The sequence below is a fragment of the Panthera leo genome, chromosome B3 (assembly GCF_018350215.1).
Source record: "Panthera leo isolate Ple1 chromosome B3, P.leo_Ple1_pat1.1, whole genome shotgun sequence".
Classification (NCBI taxonomy): Eukaryota; Metazoa; Chordata; class Mammalia; order Carnivora; family Felidae; genus Panthera; species Panthera leo.
In genome coordinates this window covers 35,271,269-35,291,543 of record NC_056684.1, presented here as the reverse complement: position 1 = coordinate 35,291,543, position 20,275 = coordinate 35,271,269, and positions in this window count along the sequence as shown.

The following is a 20,275-nucleotide window of genomic DNA, read 5'->3' as shown; positions in this document are numbered from 1 at the left end:
TTGGCCTCCCGGGAGCCCTGACCCTGCAGGGCGAGAGGGAGGAGGGCGGGCTGGGGCCTGTCACCCTTCAGCTGGCTGATGCAGAGGTCTTAATGAATATGAATCGTCTCCTCTTCCACGGGGCCATCAGATTCCTTCACACCTCGCCGAGCCCAGAAAGGTTACTCAGAATTAAATGTAAATCACATATTTACTGGTATGAATCAGACCACAGTGTCACTTTCTCACAACAGAGAGTTTAATCACACGGCAGCCTCCGGGGTTCCTGCTCTCCTGTGGCTGCACCTGGGACATTAGCCCTCCAATGTGGGGGTGCAGGTGGGGTGTCCCGGGGCCTGGGAAGAGCCAGAGGGGCCCAGCGGGAGACCTGACGTCAGCGTGCCAAGCCCTTTGGTGCCCAGGTCACGGCTGCCCTTTAATATCACGTCAGTCGCCGTCACGACGGGCTAGACAGTGTCTTACATGCTGTGGCTACTTAATAAAGGTTGAATAACTGCAGGGACGTCGCTGCTCAAAGGCCGCTGGCCTCCCCGCCCGGCCTCCTGAGTGTTCCAGGAGGCAGGCCGAGAAAGAAGAGAGGCACATGAACGCGTTTCAGTGATGCTGCCCTGTGTTGAGGGCGAGACCCTGCTCAGAGCCTGGCTTTGCCACTTGTTCCATCACAGGACCGAGGGCAATTCACTTGAACCGCAGATTCTTGGTCTATAACGTGCAGATAGGGAACGGGTCCTGCCGCTCCGCTGACATGTTGCCTATGAAAGCACCTGCCGGCAGTCAAGTGCTCCGCAGACGGAAGGAGCAGTGACCCCAGGCGCCGTGCAAGGGCCACCCGAGGACGAGGCGTAGAGGGACCCGGGTCTCAGCCCCTGCTCCTACCACCCCCCTCCCCCAACAGCTGTGTGTCCTTTCGTACAGTCTTCAGCTCCTCTGAGCTTCAGGTTGGCGCTAGTGAGATGGAAATAGGACTTTGCTGGTGGATGAAGGCGCCAGCGAAGGCAGTAAGACAGACCTCTATGCCAACCGCACGGTCCCGAGCACAGCTAGGGAGCCCCATGTGGGACGCTCCCCTCAGCCACGCCAAGACGCCGGGGAAATCCGCCTTCCCTGGGATGTCGCAGTCGCCTCCCTTCCCAAGCCTGCTCACTCGAGGGCCAGCGTCCAGGCTAACAGCTGTGCATTTGGAGAGCTCTTCACAGTTTGCAAAAGCAGCGCGCCGGGCGGGAGCTTGCGGTATACGCGGGACGGCAGTGTGCATACTGGGGGGCTCCTTGGGGGTGCCAGCTTTTCCCGAGGACGCTTGCCGGAAGAGATGACTCTTTGGCCCACTCCTGTGCCAGAGCGCCTTCCCCGGAGCAAAATGGCCAGATTGGGCTTTCTTGACTGGAGAATTTCCTAACCGGATAACTATTTCCCGGAAAACTGAGAAACTGAGCCTACATTGTCTGCACAGGAAGCCAGGCTAGAGTGTGTGTGTGTGTGTGTGTGTGTGTGCGTTTAACCCAAGAAACAGATGTCATTCCTTCATGTATCAGGAAGACCTCTTTTCACCAACTTTGAAGGACAAAGCTCTCTCGGGCTTAAAGTCAAGGAAACTTCTTTTTATAGCCAGTCCCAGTCTTGGAAAACTCTGCCTTTGTGTATGGACTCAAGTCAGGGAAATATTCACTGGATTTAGAACTTATCTGTTACCCCTCAGCTGGACGTGAATAAGAAGTGAAGTCACAATTTTAGGGGAAAGAAAATCTGTTCCAGTGAGCAATTTCAGTTACCTATCGAGTAACAAATCACCCCAAAACTTAGTGGGGTAAAATAAAGCCTGATTTATTAAGCTCATAGCTTCTGGAAGTCAGGAGTTTGGAAAGAACACAGTGGGGATGGCTTCTGTCTGTTCTGACATGTCAGGGGCCTCAGCAGGGAAGGTCTGAATGCATTGGGGGTAGCCTGAACTGCTGGGGGATGGAATCTTCCGGAGGATTCTTCACTCACCTGTCTGGTACCTGGGCCGGATATCTCAAAGTCTGGGCTCAGCCCGGCTGATCAGCAGAGCACCCCCATGTGGGCCCTCCAGGTGGATAGGGCTTCTCGAAGCATGGATGCTGGGTTCTGAGAGGGAGAGCATCTTAAGGTCAAGTGTTCCAAGAGACAAAGCAAAAGCTTCAAGCATTGTGTTGGTTCTAAGGGAGTTACGAAGCCCAGCCCAGACTCCAGAAACATGAATTAGAGCCCAGTTCTTTCCAGAAACATGAATTCGAGTCCATTTCTTGATAAGGAAGTGGAAAGTGGCAAGGTCAAAGTTGCATTGCCAAAGAGCACGGGGGACAGGAGTTACTATTGCCGCCATTTTGAAAAATACATTCTGCTACAAAATCTATTGTTCCTTCAGATCAAGCCACTGAGAAACCAATCAACCAATCAAGCGATGGCCAAATACATACTGACTACTTCCCACGTGCATTGGTCCAAGCTTCCAACTTCACGGAGCCAGCTGACGTGGCAGGCAGAGAACTTGAACTCCACCCCTCAGAGTCTCAGATTCCACATTCATAACATGGGATCCATGTTTTGATGGCGAGGAGCGGACCCTCGATCCAGGAAGTCTCCAGCAGAGAAACGCTTGTTGTCAGGTCGTGCAAGGGTCACGTGGAAATCTAAGGAGCGAACTCTGAATTCATTTCCAGGAATCACGAGACCCCACTGGGAAGCCGTTGGTAACAGAAACTACTCTCACTTTTTGTTTCCTGGGACCACATGAAGAAATTCACTTCTGGGCACTTCTGGCTTCCCTCTCTGCTGTCCGGCTTCCTCTGCTCGTTCAGAGCTTCCTCAGTCCTTCCTCACAGCTTGTGGCTTCTTCATGACCCATAAAGGCCACCATGACTCAAATTCTGCCTCTTGACCTTTCAGCAGTAAGTTTTCTGCATTCAGAGTCCCAGGCCCCAGGCCTGATTGATCCAGCCCATCTTTAAGAAGTGTTTATTGAGCATTTGCTAGGCGCCAGACACAGTGCTTGGAACTAGGGAGAGGGCCAGAAACAGGCTAGGCCTGGTGCTTGCTCCCCTCCTTCATTTCTGTGATTAGATATCAAGGCTTACGACATGGAGTCTGCGAGAGCCCAAGTCCCTTCAAAACTGGCCGGTGACACGAGGCATAAACCCACCAAAGTTTCGTAAAATAACCTACAAGCAAATGAAAGGGCACGAAAATGACACTTTCTGCTGATCGGATTGGCAAGAATTAAAACGCACTCAGAGAGGTGGTATGGAAAGATGGGCACCCTTCTATATCATCCGCGGGGATGTGAATCGGTACAGACTTCAAGTGGAGCCATCTGAAAGTATCCTTAAAAATGACAAGGGCACGCCTCCCGGGAAGCTGTACTTTCATGTGTAGTGGGTTATTCATTGCGATCCTCTCTGTGATTACAAAGTATTGGAAACAACGAAACGTCCACCCCTAGGACGATGCTTACATGGTTTGGCACATCCATGAAATGACCTCCCAGGAAGTTGTGAACTATGACAAGGAAGCTCTTTGTGTGTTGCTGTCCGAAATGGCTGGATTATGCTGTTGTTATTTTTTTTAATTTTTATTTATTTATTTTGCGAAGGTGGGGAAGGGAGAGAGGGAGAGAGAGAGAATCCCAAGCAGGCTCCGCACCAGCAGCACAGAGCCCGATGCGGGGCTCGAACCCACAAACCGTGAGATCATGATCTGAGCCGAAACCAAGAGGTGGGTGCTTACCTGACTGAGCCACCCGGGTGCCCCTGGGATTACACTGCTGAGTTACAGTAAGGGACAGAGCTATAAACTACCTATCGTTTTAGATAATGGTGGGAGGTTGGAAGATACACACACACACACACACACACACACACACATGCATGCATGCACACATGCATGTATATATCTCTAAAGTAATTCACAAGCAAGTAAACACAGTTGGTCTCTGCTAGAAAGAAAATCAGGGGGAGGGGGGGAGGTTGTTGACTACATGCCTTTTTTACATTTTAATTTTGGAACTATTTGAATGCCTTGTTTATTCAAACAATTAATTAAAACATTAATAAAAATCAAAGCTACTACCCTCTTAGATCTCGTAAGTTGCACATGACTAAAGCAAGCTGGCTTTCTGAGATCGAGACAGGGCTCCGGAGCACGTCCAGGCTGTGGTTGGAACCGCCCACCGCTGGACCCATCTGACCCAGAAGGACCTCTGCTAGACATCCCCACAGCAGACAAGGCTGTGGAAGTGCGCGGCAAGCACTCACTGAAAAGTTGCAGGATGTACCCTCAAGGTTCCAGGGAAAGGCCATCCATCTCATGGCGGGGAACTCTTGCTCTGGACACCTCCCGGACTTGGCATGGGACACTGAGTCACTGGGGGACCAGACCCGCCCATCACGAGCCGTGTGTTATCACATGCGCCAAGTCCTCAGGTTGGGTAGTTTACTGATGAGGAAGATAGAACGTTCAGGATCGAGTCCAATCACGTCCAGGAGGACGAGTAAATTACACAAACGGGTGATCCAGACTGTTGCACTCATTCCTCTCGACGCACTTCAAGGGGCAGGGATCCTCCGTGATCACTCAGGAGCCGACTCAGGCCTGGTTCATAGATCGGTCAACGTGAAGCCTCGTCGTCTGTCGAAAACAGACTGTGCTGGGCGACGGTCCCAATCCACGTGGCTTGAGGGGACAGCGGTGGAAGGACATTCTCCCGGTGGACAGAGCCGCGAGGAAAGGTGACCTGGAGAAAGCATGTACACAGAGGCAATGGGAAACGGCTTGTTGGGTGGTCAAGGGCTTGGAAGGAAGAAAATGGGAAGATCTGGAAGGAATAAGAGACTAAAGGAAAGGCACAGTATACGCATGGACTTAAGAACAGGCACGCAGTGGGCAGGTCTTGGGGGCTCATGTCAACGCCCACTGCTGGGGAGGCATTTACCAATCAGGAGGGCAGGACAACTCATCCTGCGGGTGTCCATTAGCCTCTGTCCCCACCTCATCAGCCATGGTGGCCAGGAAGGGAGCCATGGATCGCCCCAGCAGCAAGGAACCCCTCTCACCAAGGCTCATCTCATTACTGCTGCTATAAAGTGCCCGGTCTGCCAAAAGCAACTGTCGTCTCTGAACCCCCAACGTACAACCCTCCCTGCAGAAGACGACCCCACCACTTCTGGGGGTCGCACTAGAGGGATCTAGGGATCGCAGTAGAGCCTTCCTCCTATCCCTGAGAGAAAAGCGATCTGCTCTTACCGCATGGGGGGTTTTCCTTCCTACGCTCAATACGAAGCCATCACTGGATAGAACACCTTACCTACCTACACAGTTTCCCACATGCCAGTGGCTCCCATCAAGTGGCCCATCATATGGCTGGGGTGAAAGAGGTATGACAGTGAGCGCAGGGCCATGGGATCCCCCGGTCTATTGCGTCCCCATCGCCCAGAAGCAGGACCTGTTACAAGGGTGAAAGGGCCTGTTAAAGGTGGCACTGAGGTGCCAGCTAGCGGACAATCCCCTGTGAGGTTGGACTATTGTCCTTTAGAATGTGGTCTAAGGGCCTAGCCCCAAAAGCAATAAATGGCCCTTGGCGACAAGGGCTCGTCTGCCATCACCGTCACCCCCGGGGGTCCTCAGGCAGAATTTACGCCCCCCTGTCCCCACAAAACTTAGGATCTGTGAGGTGAGGGGCCGTGGTCCCCAGGCAGCTGACACCTCCATCGTGGGGCTCACACTCCTTGCAGGTGGCACCGTGATCCCGGTGGACTTAAAGCTGTGGCACCCCCAGCCCCACCCCCGTCTCTTTAGGTTGATCATATCAGTAGACTAGCAAGCAAGGACAGCAATCACCGTCCCGGCGGGGGGCAACTCACCCGGATTAGGTGCTGCCGCCATTGAAGGCAGGACCCCTCTGGGGGGATCTTGGTGGCCCTTGGCCTGATGAAAAGGATCTGTGAATGAACAGTGGCAGCCACAAAGCAACTCAATAAAGACGTGGCAAACTAAGGGCGCCGATCCCTTAGGGCATGGTGGTCCGGATCGCCCCACCCGGTAAGGAACTCAGATCGGCCAAGCTGCTGCTTGAGGACGAGGGGACGCGGAGGCAGAGTCGTGGGGCTTCGAAGCGTTGGGTCACCCCACTGGGGCCTCGGGACCAGCCATCACTGCTTTCCTTAAGCCTTTTTTCACCAACCCTTTTGCCTTCAGTTTCCCCAGAGGTCGGAAGGAGACTCTGCGACCCATCGCGGCCTCCCGCCGGAGCACAGCTGAGAACCTTCTGTTTTCAGAAGAAGCTGGGGCCCCAGATGTTGCTAGGGGGGCAGGACCGAGGGGCGGGGCAAAGCAGATCTGGCGGTACAGGGGGTGGACGCACAGGCAGACGCTTTTCTCACATGCCACTTGGGATCCACCTGACCTCGCCGGTCTCCGGGGTTTGGGACACTTGCTCCTGCCTTATTCCTCCGCGGTGGCCACGCTGTGTGACTCTGATAAGCGAAGGCGGGCACGAGCCCGAAGCACTGTCGGTCATGTCTCGGCCCCACGCACGCACGCCCCATTCTTGCTGCGGGGGCTCTTCTGTCGAGGCCTGAAATAGAAGACCCACGCGGCACCCATACCTGTGCTTGAGGAAGCAGGAGGAACAAACAGACCACGGGGACCCCTTTGAGCCATGGCTGCGGGAGCCTCCGGTGCGTTCTTCGTCCTTCCTCTTCCTGGGCAATCCTATGGCGCGGCCACCATCCGGCCTTCTGAGAGCCGTGTTCGTGAGATCGACGCATCAGCCACGTTTGACAGCATGGGCGGCCAACATTCTCTCTCTCGTTCTCTCTCTCTCCAGCTTTGCTTATCATTTCCCTCACTCTGGCGTCTCTGGAGCCGTACTCCTTAAAACAGAGGTAGCACGCAAGCCTTTGCCCCGGGCTTTGCTTTCTAGGGAGCTCAGGCTAAGGCGAGAGGTGGGGCCCTTTTATTCCGCGCCCCCAAACCGAGTGGTCAGGACCACGATCGCTTCTCGTTTCCCGGTTAGGAAAGTTCAGCCATTGGACCAGCGCCATATAACGAGGAAACTGCAGACACAGGACCCGAATCTGACTCTGACTTCAAGCCTCGGCTCATGCCAGGGCACTGAGGCTGTACCTTTCAACGAGGCTCCCGTGACGGGCAGGACTGGGGAAAAGCATGTGAAGAGAAGGATGGGCCGAAGGGGACCCAAAGTTGTCCAGGGCCGCGAGGCAGGGCAAGGAGAGCTTGGGTACGGCCAACCCACGTCTCCTGGCCAAGAGCGGCAAAATCAAGGCCTGGAGACGGACCCTGGGTGCAAAGCCTGAGGGTGTCCCTGAATCAGAGCCTGGTGACGTTTGGGGGGAAGTGACTGGTCCGAGTCTGACGGCGAAGGGGATGTCTTGAGAGCTGTCTCCTTTATTCCTTGTCTCCTGGGGTCCCAGGAGACCCGTAGAGTGAGGGCAGAAGAGACCTGGGACCTGTCCCCACCAGGGTTTCCCATATCATGCTCCCGGGAACCTGTGTGCTCCAAAGGGACTAATGTATATGCCCTGAAAAGATAATCCCTTAGAAAGCCACCAGGCGCTGGGTTAGAATAGGAAATGCACATAGCATATACACGTTGACAAACACAGAAGGAAACAAAAGCAACAATTTGATTAACTTGCATTAGGCATGGCCCAAGCTCAGTAGACCCTGTAACCTTTCAAAAAAAAAAAACTTTGTCGGCTCTGAATGACAAATATTTACGTCTTGTGGCATGCTCTGTTTTACAGAGCGGTTTCTAGACTAGTGTTTGGAAAAACACTGAGATAACTCAATCCCCCCCCACCGCCGTCGGATCGTGGAGGGACACTGCAGACCAGAGGTGACTCAGCTTGTCCAGACACACAGCAGGCTTTATCAGATACCCTGAGTCCCTGGCCCAGGCTCTCGCTCTGACCTGGAAGAAATTTCTGCTGCGTGATTGTTGCCAAGCTATTAATGAAAATGACACCTAAATTAGCTTCAGAAAATGAGGTTTTAGCATTGGAAAGTTTTTGACTGTTGAAATTGGGAATGCAAATGAGTATATGTGCTAGAAATCAATTAGCAAGTGAGAAAGGAGCCCTACCAAGTCTGGTCATCGCAACCCACTTGGGGCCTCAGTTTCCCCTTTGGTGACGGGGGAGGGGGGGTGGGACCAGGCTAGCATACTGCTGAGGTTCCTCCCAGAGGGGATGAGATTCTGTGATTTCAGAGCTAAGGGTCAAAGAGCAGAGAGGTCTGGGGACCGGGGATGGGGGACCCCTCAAAGGGGATAGAGGCCAGCTGGCCTAGCGAACGGCCCCTGGCAGGCTTCTCAGCTGTTCGCCTCCCCCCAACCCCGAGGAAGGCCCTTGTCCTCATATGCAAAGCGCGCATCTCACATTAGCTTGCAAGGCAGCACTGATTAGTAATTAAACAGCTTAAAAAAAAATAAAGCCATTAAAGCGAATGCCATCAAGATCAGAACTTCAGACGCTGGCTCGTAATTAGGAGCGTACCTCGAGACCCACAGGAGAGGACATTTACATTTTAACACACACGCTGCACAAGCATTAATATCTCCCCCCTCGCCGGCCCTGTTCCCACCATCGGGGAGCTTGCTGCTGAATTCATTGGCTTTCCAGTTTTACCCTGATCCTGGGAAAAGCGGGCCATCTTGCAGGAAGGAAGCAGAGAGAAGTGACAAGGGGTTTTGCATCAGGCTGTAGCCCCACGGTGCCTGGCCGCATTACTTTGGGCAAGTTTCCTAATCGTCTCAGCAAACCTTCTTTTGCTCATCTTTAATTTTTTTTTTTAATATGTATTTATTTTTGAGAGAGACGGAGCGTGAGTGGGGGGGGTGGTGGGCAGAGAGAGAGAGAGAGAGAGAGAGAGACAGAATGAGAGAGAGAGGGAGACAAAGAATCGGAAACAGACTCCAGGCTCTGGGCTGGCAGGACAGAGCCCGACGCGGGGCTCGAACCCGGGAATGGCGAGATCATGACCTAGGTCCGAGTCAGACGCTTAACCGATCGAACCACCCGGGCGCCCCTGCTCATCTTTAAAATGGGGCTAACGATGCCCACCTTACAGTGTTATGCTAAGGATTAAATGAGTGAACGCATTTCTGAATGTAACACATAGTCAGTCGACACCTGATATCTGCTGTCTGGCACTCAGCCCTCTGCTGAGCGCTGTTGGGGACCAGAGGGGCAGATGTGGGGCTCTGGAGAAGACTCATTCTCCTTGGAAAGTGAGATGGTCACTTTCCACCCATGATCCCATTTAGTCCTTGGCAACCGTCTCCATACCCATTCGACAGATGAGGACATCAATAGGCTGAGAGAATCCAACCAGCTTGTTGAGCAGAGCCAGGAGGTGGAGGGGCCAATCGGTGAGACCCCACAGCCCTAGTGTGGGGATAGCCCTGACTGCAGAACTGGGGGGGTCCCGAGGCTCTCCCTTCACCTGTGAAGGCAGCCTCTTAGGAGAGAGAGCCAGCCAGTAGCCTGGGGAAATGGACAGGCCTGCATTCTAGGGCTTCTGGGATATGGTTCATCGCTGTGTGACCTTGGGCCAGTCTCTTTGCCTCTCTGGGCCTCCACTCCGATTCTGTAAAATGAGGGCTTAGGAGAAGTCAAACTCAACCGCCCCTCCCAGCCTTCACTCTGACGCTGTGCGAGCCTTTGCACGCTCTAGAATTTCTCGAAAAGAAACTACCTGCCCTTGTTACCTGGGCTCGCCGTGACTTTCAACTCTCATTATTTCTCTCAGAGACTTAACTCTCCAAGGGTTAAGAAACAAAAGTTTGGGGGCCTTTAAAAAAAAAAAACACACACATCAAATATCAGGACCAGACAGGCCATTTTCAGACAGTCCCTGGGGCCTAGTCAGCTATTAAAGATGGAAATTATATATTCATAACACAGGATATTGCTGCTTGCTTATTTATAACTTGCTCCATTTCAAGAATATTTATTCTAGACGAGGAGGCTTGATAATTTTCATCCAATCTACTCCTCATAGCTTAGGGCGAAAGAAGGGAACAAGTCAACTGAAGGAGCAGCTTTCTATTATCAGCAGGTAAGAAAGGCACTCGGCTTCCCTTCCTACAGGAACACACCCAGCTTGGGGCTGATAGCCAGCCCTCAGTCCGCACCAGCCTCCCCGGGGTACCCCAGCCGGGCCCACACCATTCCTGGGCAGGTTGGTTTCAACCAAAGCAGAACTTAACACGGGAGCAGCATGGGCTCGGCCCCCTCCTTTGACCTGAGAAGAGGTCGAGGCCCGGAAAAAGGGTATGTGCTTGCTCAAGGTCAGGGGGACGGGATGTGGGCACACGCGTGCACACGCGCAGCCCGGCTGTGATGCCGGGCCCCTGAGTCTCGGGCCAGTGCTGTCACAAGGAGGGAAAGGGAGCTACTGAGGGCCTACTCTGTGCCAGCCTCTGGGCTAGGGGCTAAATCAAGCCGACGAGATTTTATTAAGCGCTAGCTGTATGCCTTGCCCTGTGCCGGGCATTGCTGGAAGATCAGGAGGAGGAGACAGATGTTTGAAGAAAGATTCCCTTTAAAAAAAAAAAATAATAATGTTTATTTATTTCAGAGACAGAGAGAGACACAGCATGAGCGGGGGAGGGGCAGAGAGAGAGGGAGACACAGAATCGGAAACAGGCTCCAGGCTCCGAGCTGTCAGCACAGAGCCCAAGGCGGGGCTCGAACTCACAAACCGTGAGATCATGACCGGAGCCAAAGTCGGTCGCTCAACCGACTGAGCCACCCAGGCGCCCCTGAAGAAAGATTCCCTTTAAAAAGGTGAGAGCCAAACCCCATGGCATCAGCAGCTGGTCCTGCCAGTCCCCGCCCCCGCCCCTCCCCAGCTGGCTGGGTCATCGGTGTTATTCCCACCAGGCCAAAGAGGACAAGGAGGGACTGGTCCAAGGTCACGACGTTGGCGAGGAAAAGGCAGAGCCTGGACTTGAACCCGGAGCAGACTCAGAGCCCTGCTCTTTCTACTACCCCCAAGCTACAGTGGTCAAACCGAAACCGAGACGTCTCCTGTCCCCTTTCCCACCGGCGGTCTGGCTCTGAGCGCTGCCACGCCCCGCAGGCCCCGGGGGGTAGGGCCCTGTTCCACGGAGGAAAAAACCAGACTCCAGGAGCCGCCGCGTGATCGCTGGAAAAAGGCCGCGCGTCAAGCTGCCTCTGAGTGCGACCCAAATGCAGCCTCTGGCTACCATACGCGCACGCGCACGCACACGCGCATATGCGTACACACACGCGCACGCACACATGCAGGTGCACATACGCGTACACACGTGCCGGGGGTGGCTGGCGTTCTTTTCATCCTCTGTTATGCATTCCCCCGCCCGCTCACTCAGCGCGGCTGGAAAACCTATTGGGGGTGAGAATCATCGAGACCGAGGAAGTGTGTGTTTGCGCTGTGTCATTTATTCATTCTGTAAATATTTATTGAGCCCTTATTACATGGCTGGCCCGGGGCAGACAAGAGGATGCCAGGTAAGAGTGGCGAGTGCCAGCAACACGGGCCTGCCCTCCCGAGGGACATGGTCTGTGGGGGAGCTGGGCTTCATCCTGGGGCTTGGGGACTTGTGGGCGGGAGAAACTGGGGACCCGGACCCATCTGGGGTCAGGAGGGCTCGGAGAGGCGGGCGGGAGGATTAGCTCAGCCAGGTCCGGCGGCCGGCAACAGTGAGCCTCGGGGACGACGGGACCCACAGCCACCCAAGCAGGCTCGAGGAGAGGCCCTGGGCAGGGCCAGGGGTTTAGGGGTCAGCGTCTCATCATCAGAGCCACTGAAGGAAGGAAGGAACAAGTCAGACTGGTTTTTTTTTAAGGACATCTGAGAGTTGAGGAGGCAAGAGCAGTGGGAGCTAGGGTTTCCTGCCATCGACAACGTTTTATTCTTTTCATTACATTTTTTGTAACGTTTATTTCTTATGGAGAGACAGAGAGAGACAGAGCATGAGCAGGGGAGGGGCAGAGAGAGGAGGAGACACAGACTACAAAGCAGGCTCCAGGCTCTGAGCTGTCAGCACAGAGCCCGACGCAGGGCTCGAACTCACAAACTGTGAGATCATGACCTGAGTTCGAGTCAGACGCTTAATGGACAGAGCCACCCAGGCGCCCCTCAACAGCGTTTTATTCTAAAGCATCCTGTGCACAGGCCCTGGGGCACCCCACCATTGCTACGCAGCCCTGCCCCTGAAGCCTCCCGCTGCTGGGCTGGAGAACGACCAAGGACCCCCTGCATCACCATCAGGGGCCTACGAGCTAGTTTAAGTGAAGATTTCCGGGTCCGAGCCAGACCTCTGGAATCAGAAACTCCAGGGTGGTCCTGAAATCTGTAGTTTCCAAGGTCGACAGAAAGCTCTGGAGCGGAGTGATGGCTGAAAACCTAACTGGGTCTCTGTGAGACCAGCAGACTGTCCAGAGTGCCTGGGTGTTCTCCGGCCACCAGGGAGGCGTGCTCAACTGGGATTGTTGACATTCGAATCATCGGGGGACATGGGCAGTGCTGGGGGCTGTCTTTGTGCTCAGAGATTCTGATTCACTTGCTGAAGGGCTGGCCACCATTACTGCTAAATGCACCCCCCAATCCCTGGTGATTCTGTGATGCACCCAAGGTGAGAGACAGAGCAAGAGAGAGAGAGAGGGAGAATGCGAATGGGGAGGGGCAGAGAGAGTAGGAGACAGAGACTCCCAAGCAGGCTCCACGCTGTCAGCCCAGAGCCCATCACGGGGCTCGAACTCATGAACTGTGAGATCGTGACCTGAGCGGAAGTCAAGTCGGACGCTGAACCGACTGAGCCACCCAGGTGCCGCTGTACTTCTCGTTTTCTCATTGGGGGGACTGCAAGCTAGACACAGAGGGGACATGTCCAAGGTCACACACACACACACACGCACACACACACACACACACACACACACACACACACTTGGCTATATATACACGGACACGTTCACTTACATAAAACACACATACGTGTACATACTCACAGACACACACATATACAACACACGCACATACCTACACGCTCATATACACAGATACACGTACAACGCATGCATATATGTACCCATCCACACATATACACACAGATACACAGCTTCTTAGACATCTATGACCTCCAGAGCTCTTTCTACACGTTACCTTGTGCCTCTGTCTGAGTGTAGTGTATTGATTCCTTGGTATTGCAAAATTTATTTCTGCATTTTTTAAGCCACAGCTCTTGCTCAGGATATCCTAAACCTTAGCATCAGATAAATCATAGTGACGTGAGGTTTTGGGGGGGGGTGATTTTCTTTTCTATTCCTTTTAATCGATAAATCATTTGTGAATGCCTTTAATAGAGATCAATGAAAGCCAGCCTCCACCTTATTATGAAATTGGTATTTGCAACCTTTAAATATGGGGTGTGTCATCTTAGGAGTCTATAGATTCTCTAAAAACTGGAAACCCCCCTTCCAGAAATCTAACATTGCTTCCGCCTCCTCGTCGACCCCCACCCCAGGCTCACGGCCGTGAGTCAAGCGGCGAAAGTTCTGCTTTGCCCCTCGTTTGGCAAGCTGCTCTACCCCAGAGCTTGCTCTCCTCTACACCTAGAAGAAAGGGTACCCATTTCTGACCACCTCCTGGCGAGCAGAACCGCAAAGAACGTCTGACCCAACACAGTCCCCCTCCAACACGGCCAGTAGCCAGCAGAGTTGGGGCAGGGCTCTGGATAAGAGTGCTGGCATCCGAGTCCCCATGTAACCTTGCCCATGCTTAGTGGCATGGATCTCAGCCCCCTCCCCTTATGACCGTCGTGGGGGGGTTATCACATAGGCACGCTTGAGGCTCCGGGCGAGTCCTCCAATGGCGTGTGCCAGGACAAGTCTACGACACAAGGCAAATAAGCTTTTAAAGGTTATCGTTACCTGAGACCTGATCACATCAACGTCACGACACATCACTCCTTAAAACGTGGAGAGGGGGGGGGGGGTGCCTGAGTGGCTCGTTGGTCCGACTTCGGCTCAGGTCATGATCTCATGGTTCGTGAGTTCGGGCCCCGCATCCGGCTCTGGGCTGATGGCTCGGAGCCTGGAGCCTGCTTTGGATTCTGTGTCTCCCTCTCTCCCTCTTTGTCCCTCTCCTGCTCACTCTCTTGTCTCTCTCAAAAATAAACATTAAGGGGCGCCTGGGTGGCGCAGTCGGTTAAGCGTCCGACTTCAGCCAGGTCACGATCTCGCGGTCCGTGAGTTCGAGCCCCGCGTCAAGCTCTGGGCTGATGGCTCGGAGCCTGGAGCCTGTTTCCGATTCTGTGTCTCCCTCTCTCTCTGCCCCTCCCCCGTTCATGCTCTGTCTCTCTCTGTCCCAAAAATAAATAAAAAACGTTGAAAAAAAAATAAACATTAAAAAAAATTAAAATAAAAACATGGAGAGCTGGATTTACGGCTTGATATTTGCCTACAGCACTGGAGTTTGCAAAGCCCTCTACAATCAGAATTTCCGTTTATGTTCCCAACACCCAAAACGTACACAGGACAGTTGGATCCCAGCTCTGTGGATGAGAAATCTGAGGGCCTAGATGGAGAGGTCGCCTTCTCAAGGTCACACAGGCCCAAGACGCAAACTCAATGCAAGATTTGTGATTTCGAGGCTCAGAGAGTTCCCAAGGGTGTCGGAATTGAGGAGATGCCTTCATGACTCCTGCCTAGATGGTGTGAGGAGGCTACTAACCTCGAGCTTGAATGTGGTCCTCAGCTCTCAGCCGAAGGAGCCTCTGTCCTCTTAGGGCCCTGAGAAAGCAGGGTCCATGACTGTCACGGCTCTTTTCCTGGCATCTGGCATAATGCCTGGCACAGGACAGGGGATCGGACCATGTTTGTAGAATGGGTGGGAGAATAAATGATGGCCTGCTGTACGTATGGACGCATGGGTTGACGGAAGGTGGTTAAGGCCATTGGAGGTGTACAATCTCGAATCGTAATCTGCCTCCATCCTGTTCAGTGTGTGCCTTTGGAAGAGCCACTTACCCCCTCTGAGCCTCAGTTCCCACATCTGGAAATGGGGTGATGGCATCTACGTCATAGGTATCATGAAGATATCGGCAATCCATGCAAACGCACAGCGTCGCACCTCGTTTGAAGACATGCTTCCATAATGGTAGTTATTTCTTCTTGCTCCTTCAGGGGTTTGGATTGCCCCCAAGCCACCCACCTACTTCTACTCCTGCCCACTCTTGGTCTCTGCCAGCCCGTGGGATTGATCCCTGGTCAACCTTGGTGGCCGGTCAGTCATTACTCTGGCCCTGTCTGACCTAAGAAGCTCACTGGGGCCAGGCCTGGGCTCCCTTTCCGTGCATCCTACAACCCAGTCACCTCTGTGACCAGACCCCTAGGGGCAGAACTGGTACAGCCATTGGATTCAACCTTGTAGGATCCAGGCAACTGGGAACATGTGTGCTCTGGGGGAGACCTTACGCTGGGATTGACACTGGGCAATGGAAGGGAAAGGGGAGGAAGATTCTTCCCTCTCTCCTCCTTTCTTCACCTCTACTCTTCCTCAGTCAGGATGCTTCCTGCTGCTTAAAATGAGACACCCCAACTCGACTTAAACAGTAGGAAAGCTGTGGCACAGCAGAAGGCCCAGAGGTGGGCCAGACCAGTGAGGTTTCCACATGGTCACAAGATGGCTGCTGAAGCTCCGAGCGTCACATGTGAATGTGACGAAGACAAGCAGGGTGGGACGTCATTAATTCTGGGAGAGAAAACTTCCCTAGAAGAAACATCTTCTTCCATTCACTAACTCAAGCTTGTGCAACCCCAAGCAGGCTGGCTATACTTGGCGTCTCCTTGGTTTGAAGTATCCATGGCCCCAGCCTGACCTGGGCAGCAGGCTTTGGGTAAAAGACTCCAGAGCCCTACTCTCCTCCATAAAGGTGATGCAGCCACTTTATTGTCTGTTCAATATGTCCTTTGATGGGGGCAGACCCACTGGGCTGGCCTGGAATATTAGCTGGGTTAATTGTCCCTTCAAATGAACAACCAGTTTAATCAAGGACTTAATGCCCTCAGCCATTCAATTATGCTTGCCTCTGGACATGCGATTCCATTACCGCCCCAGCATCTTCCGTGCAGGGAGAATGAGATTGGCTGCGGGGTGTGTGTGTGTGTGTGTGTGTGTGTGTGTGTGTGAGAGAGAGAGAGAGAGAGAGCGCAAGAGAGAGAGCGAGTTTGATAAGATGTCTATGGGGTTAATACTCTTTAAATTACATTATTTAGGGGCGCCTGGGTGGCTCAGTTGATTAAGCGTCCGACTTCGGCTCAGGTCACGATCTCACCATTCACGAGTTCGATCCCTGCATCAGGCCCTGTGCTGACAGCTCAGAACCTGGAGCCTGCTTCAGATTCCGTGTCTCCGTCTCTCTCTGCCCTTCCCCTGCTCACGCTCTGTCTCTGCCTCTCAAAAATAAATAAACCTTAAAAAATTAAAAAAAAATAAATGAAATTATTTAAATCAATGCAATCCATAAAGACCCACATGTATACACACATACATCTGTAAACCCAAATGCAGCCACTGTTCCCTCTACAAGAACAAAACAAACCAAATAAAAAAACTTTACTCCAGAGTTTTTCATAGAATATATTAGAATGTTCATTTTCCAACACAAAAACAAAATGTGGTTAGAACGCAGAAATATGTTCATCACCAGGAGAAAGGCAAAATGTTTTATGGCACATTATGTAATACGATGCAGCCATTCCAAGGTTGATGTGTATACGTATTCACTGACATATATAGGACGTGTTTTTGAATTTACAAAAAAGGTTGCAAAGAGACGTGATCCATTGGTGGAAAATTATGCATATTCGGATCTATATGAGTATTTATGGAGAGAGACTTGTCCAAAAGAATAACCCCCCCCACACACACATTTCCCCACTGTTTAATCTGGGTGGCAAGATTGGGGACTTAGCCTTATTTTCATTTTTAAAAATTTCCTAGCTATTTTACAGGAGCATATAACATTGAGTTTTTTAAAGGCAGCAACTTTTATTTGGGGGTATTTCCTCCCATCTTTCCAGAGCCCCATCCTCTAGGTAGAGATCACACTTGTCCCCGCTCTGAGATGTCTCAAGCCCTGCATGGGCCTCGGGGGATAGGTGTGGCCCCAAATCTGTCACCCGCTCCCTTTGGACGCCTTTGGACTCAATTCGCCCCTCCAGAAAATGGCAATGCTCTTTACTTCGACAACTTGGAAGGACTTTTACTTGTTTGTGATGATAAGCATGATACATGCTCACTGATAAAAGCTTAAAAAAGGGCAGGAAAGTATGTGGAAGGAAACGTGACCTATTATCGCATCAGCCAGAGATGCCAACCGTTAACATCTTGGTATATTTTCTTCTAGGCTTTTTGTCTAGGCATCATGGGGGTCAGAAGCTGGAGGCAGGCGTACGCGTGCGTGCTGCGTCTGTAGTGGGAGGCCCTGTAGTTTGGATCTAGCACCTGCCACCGAGCGGCTGGGTGACCATGGGGGCATTCCCCTCTCCCAGCCCATTTCCTTATCCATACCCTAGCTCTGGCACTGTTCCTGAGCTGGCCGGAGGCACTATTGTAATACTTTAATACTGTTTTATAACTCCTCCCCCTCCCCGCCCCCAAGCCTCATCAATTTCTCCCCTTCCATAGCATGACCCGAAACAGCGTCCTCGATGATTCCTGGCCCCAGCTTCACACTAGAATGGTCTGGGGAGCTTACAAAATACTCATGGCTGTGCTCCACCCCAGAAGAATTAAATAAGAATTGTGGGGGTGGGGCCCTGGCATTGGTATTTCTGGAAAGTTCCCCAGAGTATCCTAATGTGAGCCAGGCTGCGAACCACTAGTGCTTGTCAAAGTGCTTTCGAAAGGCCAGAACTACAGGAGCAGAAGGGTTATTACTATTAGTCACGGAGGTTTCCCTGGGGGTGGGGAGGGGGGTGGAAACGGGTTTCCTGACCCCTCCTGGCTCTTACCTGATCTTTCCAGGGAGGCACATTACCAAAATCACAATCTCTTGCTCAGAGGGGGGCTCTCGGACTCACAAAGCATTTTCCTGTGATTCCTGGAGTTGGGTTGACGAGGTTTTGAGCGTTGATGGTGTGCCGGGCACCGTGCTAAGAGGTGCATTTACGTGCATAACAAGTCAGTCCCTCACAGCGTGGGGCACCTTGGCCATATGCACCGACATTCAGAATGTGCACACCGATTTCATTCTTAGTCCTACGACCAACGGACATGGCACAAGACCGCATTCTTTATGAAGCCAATCTGTGTGACAGAGGTCAGGTTAGTAAATTGCCTTAGCGAGTGAAATCGACCAAGACAGGGCAGTAAATTCTGCAGTAACCTATACCCTGATCTGGGTGGTGCTCATGTGGGCGTATACACATGCGAAACTCACTGAGCTGTGTACTTTCCTTTTTGTCGTTAAAAGTTTTAAACTTTAATAAACATCTTTCGATGCAAATAAAACGTATGTATCTGTTGCAGGGAGTATGGCCAGAGTCGCAAAAGATGAGACGGCAAACAAAGGGCAGTTAAGTGAAGGTCCTCATACTCGAGTCGGAATGAGGCCCCAACTCCAGAATGAAGCTTCTTTTTATTAGGATAATTGCTGAAGACTATGTGCACAAAGTCAGCTAAGCAAGTGTGTTAATCAACCTAATGGTGTAGCTTCTCAAGGTTGTATGATTTTATTTATGGCTTGGAGATCAGTCGGCATTCTCCATTTTCCAGATTTCTTTTTGATGACAAAACCCGGAGAATTCCAGGGGCTAGTTGAAGGCTCATATATCCTTTGCCTCAATGATTCTACTGCTAGCCATTCTTTTTCTGTAGATGTATTTGCACGCAGAGAATATTACCTGTGTATAAGGTAATTTACTGCAACGTTTATCATAAGAGCTAAAGATCAGAAAAAAAACACCCAGTGTCCATCCATAGGGGCTGGTAAAATAAAACCCAATGCTTCCTGACTGTGCGGCCCGACACAGCTCTGCGAAAATAGAAGAGATTGCCAAGGCGTGTTTTGAAAGTGAGAAAAATGCAGGTGAAGGGATGCGTCAAGAGGGTGCTATCTTTGGGGCTAAAAAATGTAAAGAGAGATAAAGAGAGCGAGGGAGGGAGCGAGAAAGAGCAGTTTATATAAGCGTAGAGTAACATACCTCTGGAACAGCATTTAGGAAACTCGTGAGGTTGGTTGACTTTGAGGAAGGGACCTGGGTTGCTGGACTGGGTTGAAGGAATCTTTTCACTACATGCGTTTCGTGCCGTTTGAACCTTGAACCTTTTAAGAATTTTGACTGAAAGAACTTAGAACCCTCACCTTCTCAAGGCCTCTTGCCGTGAGATAGGCTTTAAAGGTTCCCTTGGTCTTACTATAATCCCAAACCTAAGCCCCTTGCCCTTTCTCTGTGACACCTGCCACTCTCTACCTCCTGTTGCCTCTCGCAAGTGACATGACTCTCCTACCCGCACGGGGCCCTCGCACCTGCAATTCTCACTTCAGAAAATGCCTCTTCTCTGCCTGATGTCGCCTCCTCCAGGAAGACTTCTCAGACTTCCCCATTATTCTGGGCTCCCACAGTCCCCATTTCTCACGGGTCCTTTGTCGTGACGTTGGCAACAATCGGTTTCCAGTCCTCCGTGTCCTTCTGTGATGTCGGCATCCCGGGCCTGGTAACAGGGTTTGCGGAATGAACCGATGGACGGTTTTTAACCGGGCTGGGAAACCGACCAACAGCTTTGTCTCTCCTACCGCCTTTGTTTCGTTTCTAAATTCTGCCTGAGCGGGGGCGCCGCCGCCTCAGTTTCCTCCTCTGTAGAGTGGAAATAACGAGGGTTCCTCCCTCCTAGGTCGCACTGTGAGGGTTACACGAGTCATTATATGCAAAGCGCGTGCAAGCAGGTTTGCTCTCCGGACTTACTGATCAGCACTGTGTTGCGACACTTGCCAACCGGGCCACACGATGTTAGTGACCGAGGTGCCTGCTCTTTGGCCAACCGCCAGCACGGGGAGCCAGCCAGCGGGGGAGAGAGGATGTGGTTCTTGGAATGCCTGGGACCTCTCTGCTCTACCTAAGCCATCGAACTCCACTGAGGGCCAGAGCAGAGCCCCGCTGACCCCAGTCCTAGCAGTTTTCCACAAGCCGAGAAGGAAGGAGCCAGACCTACAGGCTGCCAGGAAGGCATGCCTTCTCTTCGCCTTTAG